This window comes from Microtus pennsylvanicus, chromosome 14, assembly GCF_037038515.1.
Source record: "Microtus pennsylvanicus isolate mMicPen1 chromosome 14, mMicPen1.hap1, whole genome shotgun sequence".
NCBI lineage: Eukaryota > Metazoa > Chordata > Mammalia > Rodentia > Cricetidae > Microtus > Microtus pennsylvanicus.
Genome location: NC_134592.1, coordinates 36,631,653 through 36,640,260, shown reverse-complemented (window position 1 = coordinate 36,640,260; position 8,608 = coordinate 36,631,653). Strand labels below are relative to the sequence as shown.

Sequence of the window (8,608 nt, the reverse complement as noted above, 5' to 3'; positions counted from 1 at the left end):
CCAAACTTCTCGGGCTCAACCCATAATGACCCTAGCTGCTCTCAGCAGCAAACGACCTCTTGACTTCCCTAAGGGCGACCATGCTCTACCCCTGGCTATCCCTACTTTCCCAATCCTAGAAGTCTGGGTTCCTCTCCCCTTTCTCCTCTGCTTGCCCCTCTCTATTTTTCTTCTAAAAGAAGCAGGCAGAGGGAAGTTACTTTGATTTGTGGAGGTGTTAGTAATTCTAGAGTTCTCCTGCTTCTCTACTCAGGAGAGACAGGAGCTGCAGTCCTGTTTGTTAGGAGAAGATTGTGTGTCTTGACCATCCCTTCTACCCTCCTACCCCAAACTCATCTGACCTCCAGAAAATATCGCTCAAAGATCGAACAACAAAAGCTACCACATATAGATTACCTGCTAAATGTCAGGTATCATATTATCTCATTCAATTCTTTCAGATTCACTTTTAATTTTATTTAGGTACGTGTATTTGTGTGTATACATGTGTATGCCATGTGTATGGGTGCCCAAGGAGGTTGGGAAAGGGTGTTGATTCCCAAAAGCAGGAGTTACAGGCAGTTGTGAGCCACCAGAGAATGTGGGTGATGGGAACTGAACTCGGGGCATCTAGAAGGACTGCAAGCACTCCTAACCTCAGAGCCATCTCTCCAGCCCTTCAATTCTTTCTAAAAAAAAAAAAATATTTCTAACAACACTTTGCAAAAAAAGAATTAACACAGAAAAATCCAGCAAAGTCACATGACCACCAAAGTGACAAAGAAGGAACTTGAACTGATGTCTCCCCTTCTTTATGGCAGTGCTGTTCAAGAAACCAAGCCCAGACTGAGATACTATTACGTTGACTCCGACGGATTTAGTCAACATTCCAGCCTCTGCCTTGTAGTGTGTGTACACAAACAGACTCCTCTACCCCCAGAAGTGGGGTTAGCATCTGAAGTGGTCTAATCACAAACCTGCACTCCAGAGCTTGGTTACATAAGCACTTCACAGGCCATCAAAATCTATGCCCAAGGCCTTAATGTACTTGAGCGATACTGGAAATAATCTTTCCTTGGTGAAATAAGTGGTTTTCACAACACAGAATCAGCCAGGAAGATTATCTGGGCCCTGCTGCCCTTGAATGAATCAGAGTAGGCCAACAGCCGGCCTGCCTTGAAGTAGGGTAGGTGACTGTTTTGCTTGCTGATACACACACATTTGGCTAATTTGGTCTCTGCCATTTTTAATATCTCAGCTGTAGGGATGTATAACAGGACCAGTGGCCTCAGCTCATGTTCCATTGCTGCTAATTCCAGAACTCTGCTACCACCAAGGGCCAAACAGGTACAGACTAGATTTCATCTTCACCTTCCCAGAGTGTCCTCAGGGATCACTGAAGCCAAGGCGACAGTCTTCCCAGCGCTTAGCTCTGTCCTTCAGTGTCAGGTCACCTGTAACAAGAAGCTAACAATCAAAAGTTTGTTTGTCATTACAAATATAAGTGCATTAAGATATCACACTTTGTGTCAACACATGGGAATGTCAGGAGCCAAAGAGCAAGCTGGATGTGGTGGCACATGTTTTTAGTCGTAGCATTCTGGAAGCAGAGGCCAGCAGACCTCCATGAGTTCAAGGCCAGGCTGGTTTACAGGGTGAGTTCCAGACCAGCCAGGGCTGTGTAGTGTAATGCTGTCTCAAAAGAGAGAAAGAGTTAGAGAATGGGGAGAGGTGAAAAGGAGGGCTGCTTAGTGTTAAAAGTAGGTTGTAAATACAAATACATATACATGGATATAGAGAAATGCATATGAACACATGAATATGCATGTGTGTGAATGAATATGTATATATAATATAATCGTAGTGACAATCGTTTTAGGGCAGGGGTGATCTGCCAGACAAAGACCTAATGGGACAAAGACCTCGTTTCCATTGTTAGCCCCTGTATTTGAAATTCACAAACCCAGAGGTCCTGCCTATAAAGCTTCCTGCACCCACTCAGTTTAACTTCTTTCTTTAGTGCCTGAGCTTTCAAATTTGTGCATGAGACAGCCTGAGGAGGTTTGCCCAGCGGGCAATTCCCCAATTCCCCAGCGGCTCTACTCCCACCCCCAGATTCAGATTTAAACCTGGGGTGGGGCCAGGGACTTTTTTGGTGGGGGTTTGGAGTGACGATTCCAGCACCCACTTGGAGAAACAGGCCCTGATGGTGTTTTGTTTCTGTTCGGTCTATGGAACTGGGACAGCCAGCTCTGTGTCTTTTCTGTTTTGGTGCTGGGGATCGAACAAGAATCTCCTTCATGAGTTATGCCCAGCCAAAAGAAGTAGTATTCCAAAGCAGAGCCTTCTAGCTCTTTTGCTAGGATCCTTCATGTGCATCAAGTGTCCCATTCCCTTTGGATATGTGATTATTATGACGTGAGTTAGGTATTGCAACAAGGGCTTTTTGCCTTTCTGACTTCCTGGCCGTCGCCTTTAAAATAAGTAATACATACACAAGCAAGCAAGTTCTTCTGTGAGTTTCAGTGACACACTTCGTTCTCCACCAAACTACAAATCAGCGGTGCAGACTGCTCCCCAGAACCAGGCGGTACTTTCATACAGGTGGCTGGACACTCGCCGGGCCCTCCTTCCGGGGAAGGGTCCAGTCTCGGGAGCATCCCGCGAGGGTCCCAGCTGTCCGGGGGTCGCAGCGCGCAGCCCCGCCGGCGGCCCCGGCCGCGCCCCGCGGTGGGAGGCTGCGGCTGCTGAGGTCATTTCCTGTGCCTGGCCGCGAGCTGCCCGCCGAGCGCGGTGCGGACACAGCGGGCGCGGCGCTGCAGCCGGCGCCGGGGCGGGCTTTGTGCGGAGCTCCCGGGACCTTCCAGGCTCCGACCTCGGGCCGCCACGCCCACTGCGACCCCTGCTGCCCGGGAGCGGAGACCCGGCGGCCTCCGGGGACTGGGCTGGAGTCGCTGCAGGGCAGAGGCGCGCGTGGCGGCCGGGGGCGCGGCGGGACTCCCGGCAGCTCACTCAGGTGAGCGGCCCCGGGGACCGGGGCGGGCCGGGAGGGCCGGCGGTGTGCAGCCCGCAGAGGGCGTTCGGCCGGGCGGACTGGGCTGGCTCCTCGCGGCGGGGAGGGCGACTCCGGAGCAGGTGCCTGCCTGCCTACCTGAGAGCCGCGGGACAGGCGCAAGCAACCCGGGCTCCTGGACACCCGGACTGCGAGGCAGTGGCGAGCCTTCCCGCGGTAGGTCTTGCCTTTTGGGACTGGCTTGAGCCAGTTGCTCCTGGGAAGGGGCCCCGGGACGGGACGTACGTGCAGGCTTCCTTCCACCTCGGTGCTTGCTGCTCTCAACCCTTCCGCTCCCTTCAGCACCTCGTCCTAAGTGTTTCTCATGTGGTTTCTGGGTGTCTCTCCTAGGAGTCTTAGGCGTCAGGCTGGACTCCTAGTGACAAGTTGGCCAAGCAGAAAAGAGCCCAAGTTGGGTGCTGAGTGACATCAGGGGCTTTGTGTCCTAGCAGATTTAGGAATACGTCTCCCCGGAGGGTGGCAGAGGCAGCGGAGACCCTCCTGTGGAAACGGAATGGTTCTCCCTGTGGCTCTTTCAGCTTCTGCTGTGAATCCACCTCAGAAAACTTACTGACTCTGACCAAATCTAGGTTCCAGGAGAACGCTCGGAAGATCGTTATTTGAGTCACCTCACCTCCCCGCATGGAATAGCTATCAGTTCCTCAGACTTTCTAGACTACCATCTGTGTCAGACACTGTGTGGTGCCAGCTGTCGTCACTCAGCTCATCCGTCTGCTCACCTTCCACTGTACAGGAGGAAGCTAGGACTCGGAAAAATTGTGACTTGCCCAAGGTTATAGTGAAAGACTATAAAGGTCACATAGAGACGAGACTCAAACTTTCAGAGTTTAGATTCCAAGTGTGAGATTGTCTGTTGCCCTCCCCTGGCTGCCTGACGGGACCTACTCAGAGCTGGTCTGTGAGACTGTTCACCTTTTCGGTCCCTAGTTAAGGGAAACGAGCAGTCAGCCTTCTGGTTGAAACAGTCACCAGCAACAGGAGAGAAGTGTGTTCCTCTCATCCCACTCTCTGCGGTGTATTTTTTCCTTTCCTCTCTTCTTTCTTTTTATTTCTCTATGTCACACAGGTCCTCCTGCCTCAGCCTTTCTAGTGCTGACATTACGGCAACTCGCCCCTCTTTATTCTCCTCATCCCCACAAGGCTGTGCATCTGTTTTGAAATCTGTGCTCCTCAGAGTGGAGAATGCTTTATGCATGTTGACGTTGAGGGGTGTAAGGTGTGCAGGGATCCCCTGCCTCACTGCAGGCTGTTGTTGCTGAGCCACCATCCTGCCTCCTTTGGATAACCAATAAGCTGTCTAACCCTGTCTTGCCCTCTACCGATTGCCAGTTTCAAACTGATACTGTAGCCTGGCATGGGGGCCCATCCCTGTGATCTTAGTAAGCTGAAGAAGGGAAAGGAAGTGGGATCACTGAATCTACTATGTAGCAAGTCCCAGGTCAGCCTAGGCTACATAATAAGACCCTGAGAGAAAAGCAAAAGCTGAAGTCTGCGTTGGAGAACAGGCACTTAACTGTTGGCTGGAGGACGAGTTAGGGGAGCCTCAAGGGAGAGCACTTTACAATGTATATTACTTAATCCTATGAGCCCCATCTCTAGGACTGCCCTTCATATATATACTGATACAGATAAAGTGAGGTATATTCATTGAATATTCATTGTAGTAATGTTTGTGTTTATTTTAGCAAAAGGTTGGAAAGAACTCAAATATCCATCAACAAGGGATTCTTAAATAAGATCAGGTAACGGCCTCGCAATGGATGCATTAAGGTTCTTGAAAAGCCTGGGGGTTAGGGACCACAGTAAGGATGTGTGCTGGGAGGAAGAGCTCTGAGTTCTTCCCTTAAGTACAGTGGAGAGAATCAGACTACAGAAACGGCGCAGCAGTTAAGAGGACTTGCTGCTCTTCAGGGGATTTGTGTTTGGTTCTCAGCACCTACATCCATGGTAATTTCAACTCCATTCCATCTAGCGCCCTCTTCTGGCTTCTGTGAACACCAGCACTCACATGTGCATATACACACACACTATATGTATACATGCTATGATTGTGTGGGGGGGGGCATGTATATGTATGCCTGTACTCTGGGTAGCTCTAGAAAAAAAAGAATTACTGCAGAAATACAGGGCTGGGGAGGAATATAAGCCTTGCACCTTATATTCCCTTTTTTAATACTGAAAAATAAAACGACAATATAAATTGTTAAAAATTACCACGTGGGGACGGCAGTGAGCATATTCATGAACTGCATATCCTCATATGCCCCGTGAACTGCTGGTTTGCTTTATGTTTGTTGGCAGCAACATCAGCTGTCAGTTATTGGGTGCTTACGTACTCAGCAGGGGTCAGACTAAGGTAGTACTCTTAAATCCCACCCCTTCCTCCCTTCTTTTCCTCTGTGTCAGGTACACACAGCCCTAGAATCGCTGCCCCACCACGGCCTCGCCATGCTAGTCTGGGCTTTCCTAGAACATGTGTCCTCCTGCCGCTAGTTCTCAAGTACCGGGATTACAGGACACCACGCCCAGGTGGAAATACCTTTGTTTGTTTGAGACAAAGTCTCCATAGCATAGGCTGTCCTGGAATCTGAGGCTATTTCCCTGTCTCAGCCTCCTTGCTTGGATCACAGGTCTGAACTACCCGGCCTAGCTTGCAATTGCTGTTTTGATGGTCAAAAAGCTAGTTAAGTGTTGACAGCTTCATAGTTCTCAACCGACATCACTGCTCTCGTTTTCAAATATTGCTGTCAGTTTCAAAGTGGAATGGAGGACCAGAGAAGTTAAGCGGATGGATGATTCAGTGTCTGAGCCAGTTTTCAGGCCCAGGCGGCTTGGCCTCAGCTTGGGATCTTCAGCGCTATGTGGTTTCTCCTTTTGGTACTTAGCTTCTCAAGGGCTTGGGCATGTTCCCCGTTTCCTTTACCTCCTCCAACACTGACTGAAGGGCGATGCTCACACCCAGGAGAGCTAGAGAGATTGCTGCTGGTTGGCTCAGAGGGCAGTGCTGAGATCAGAGGGATCCCCATGTCTGCTCACCATCTTCTCCCAGATGCATCAGAACGAGGCACGGAGGCCTTCCTTTCCCACAGCTGGCCTTTAAAGGAGCAGCACTTGCATTACGTAATAGTTCATCCTTAGACATGGATGTCACATTGTGTGTGTGTGGGGGGGTGTTCTCATACCCTCACAATCTGGAAAAGAGAGGCTAATCATCTTTTTCTCTCTTTATCTTCCTTCCTTCCTTTTTTTTTTTCTTGGCTATTCTTTACTAATGATCCCCCTGCCTCAGCCTCCAGAGTGCTGGAAATACACATGTGCACCCCTGTGCCTGGCTTTCTTTACCTTCAGGTAGTGCTATTGGAAGCATTGCTTTCCTGGGTCTGCAGTGACCAGACTTGAAGGCTTGCATGACAGAAGATCCTTACCAGTGTTACTGCTTCAATGTTGCACATAGGAATTACCAAAGTTGGTTGAATTGAGTTAAATCTCAACATTTTGTGTATTTCTGCCTAAATCCTCAAGTTTACCCCATAGATCTCAGGGCAAGTTTGTGTTTTCTCTGTTACAGTCCAAAGTCACCAAACCCTTCTTGTGTCTTTTTCCCACAATCTCTTCTACCCTCAGCCCTTGCCTCTAGCATGCCCCTGTGGGCCTCTAGGACTGGGATTGCTAAGCTTCAGGACGGCAGGTAGGGCCCTGGCAATCATCTGGTCCATCTGTGGTGCACTCAGCCTTCTGGGCTCCACTAAAAGTAAAAGAACAGGTTTTAGAAGAATGGCCATGGGGGTGATGAAGTTGTTGCTGTGTGAGGCACATGAGAATTTATTAGGCTAGTCTCCTTCTTGTTTCTGTTTATCCTTGAACATCTTTTTGGGTAGTGCAAGTGTAAGGACACTTAGCAGGTAAAGTTGGGTTTATTAGCACCTTCCCATAACATTTCTTGTTTTATAGCTGTTGGTCCTACCACCTGCTTTAGCCCTAAGAGCCCCGGGCCTTTGACTTGGCAGTAGATGCCTTATTCTAGATCTGATTCCAAACCCTTAAATCCCCTCACATGCCACGGCAAGCCTAGCACGAGCCCTAGCCTTCTGAGGACTTGTCAGCATCCCTTAGGCAGGGAGGAGGAGTAACCAGATCACTTGTTGGTCTAGATCTATGAAGTCCTGAAGCAGAATAGAGAAAGCACTCTTGGAGTCTAAGTGTAATCTCGGATATCAGGGCCAGGGGAACTAGAAACAGTTCACTTCCAAGATTCTGGAGGACAGATAATCCAGCATTTTCCAGTCCCCACAGAATCTCTGGGGCAGTTGGGACAATCAAAAGAAGGACTTAAGTATTTAAATCAAACTCTATTCACCAAATTTCCTGTATCCTGCCTCCCACCGCTGGGTTCTTCTAGGTGTTTTAGTTCTTAGCCTGAACTAGAGTGCAAGACTCCTCAAGTCCTAGTCTCAGATCTGCCACCTTTCCTGTTTGTAGGATGAAAAACAGAATCTCCCCAAAGGACAAGGAGCTTCCACCTTAAAGCCTCCCAGCCTCTCCCAGCCCTCCTAGGCTCTGTTTGTCTTCACAGCAGCGATCTTAGCTCAGATAAGGTCATGTTTTGTTTTTGTCGTTTGTCTTCCTGCTTGTTCCAGTTGGTCCCAGTCTTTTGAAGTGGGAATGGCTGGGAGGTCACAAAGTCCCTATTGTCTAGGATGACACTTCTGGGCTTAGGTCATGTGTCCAGTGTTCAGAGGATCCCAGAGCCCAAAGAATCAGGCCCTAGACCTATCAGTGGTGTGATTGTTCAGCCCTTCTCCCAAGGTCTGCTCACATGACCAGTGTCTGAGCCTGTGGAGGTTTGTAGCGGCAGAATATCTGAGTCTTAGATGCCTTGGAAAATCTGGGCTATAGGTTTACCTTTGTGTTAAGGCTTTTGAAAGATATTTGAAAGCACTTTCCTTGTTCTTAATAATTTATCTTACTCTTTGTAGGATCAGAAATAGAATGCCCGCCATCCCCACCCCTGCCCCACCACTGTCCCACTCAGACCGGGTGCCTTAAGTATGCTAGACAAGCAGGTGTATTACTGTATTGTTATTGCTAGTGACCTGTACCACCGGCCTCTTTCCTTATTTTATTATTATTATTATTTATGGTAGATGGAATTTGGAAACAACCCCAGCAGTCCCAGTGCTGACCAGCTATGGCACTGTGTGTTGAAGTTACTCAGACTCTGTTCCAGGTGACCTTCTGTGTGTGGTCAGTAGTGGCTTCCTGCAGTTTTTAGGTTGACCCGAGGGTTAAAGAAACTGCAAGTGCCTGCCACACAATAAGGACCCAAGGAGTGACAGCTATTTGTGAAGCTTAGAGGGAGAGGGGCCTAGTGCAGGCAGAGGCAGGCAGATCTCTGTGAGTTCCAGCTCAGCCAGGGCTACACAGAGAAACTGTGTCTCAAAAACAAAACAAACAGACAAACACAAAACATAATGGGAGAAACCAATTAATCCAAGCCAAGTGTGAAGGGAGAAACCGCACTGGTGATCAGCCACGCGGGCGACTCATTATTGCTCT

General features: G+C 49.1%; 1 protein-coding gene across 2 annotated transcripts in view; it reads left to right on the top strand.

Moving 5' to 3' along the window:
• The first annotated feature begins 2,747 nt into the window (after nucleotides 1–2,747).
• The window catches only part of Plekhh1 (pleckstrin homology, MyTH4 and FERM domain containing H1), a 48,836-nt gene continuing 42,975 nt past the window's right edge, over nucleotides 2,748–8,608 (top strand). Inside the window, exon 1 of one of the 2 annotated variants that reach the window (XM_075948486.1) lies at nucleotides 2,748–2,995. The gene's annotated coding sequence lies outside the window, so the exon portion shown is untranslated. Of the gene's footprint in view, nucleotides 2,996–3,050; nucleotides 3,209–8,608 lie in introns of those variants that run through there. The other variant, XM_075948487.1, reaches the window with a different exon arrangement.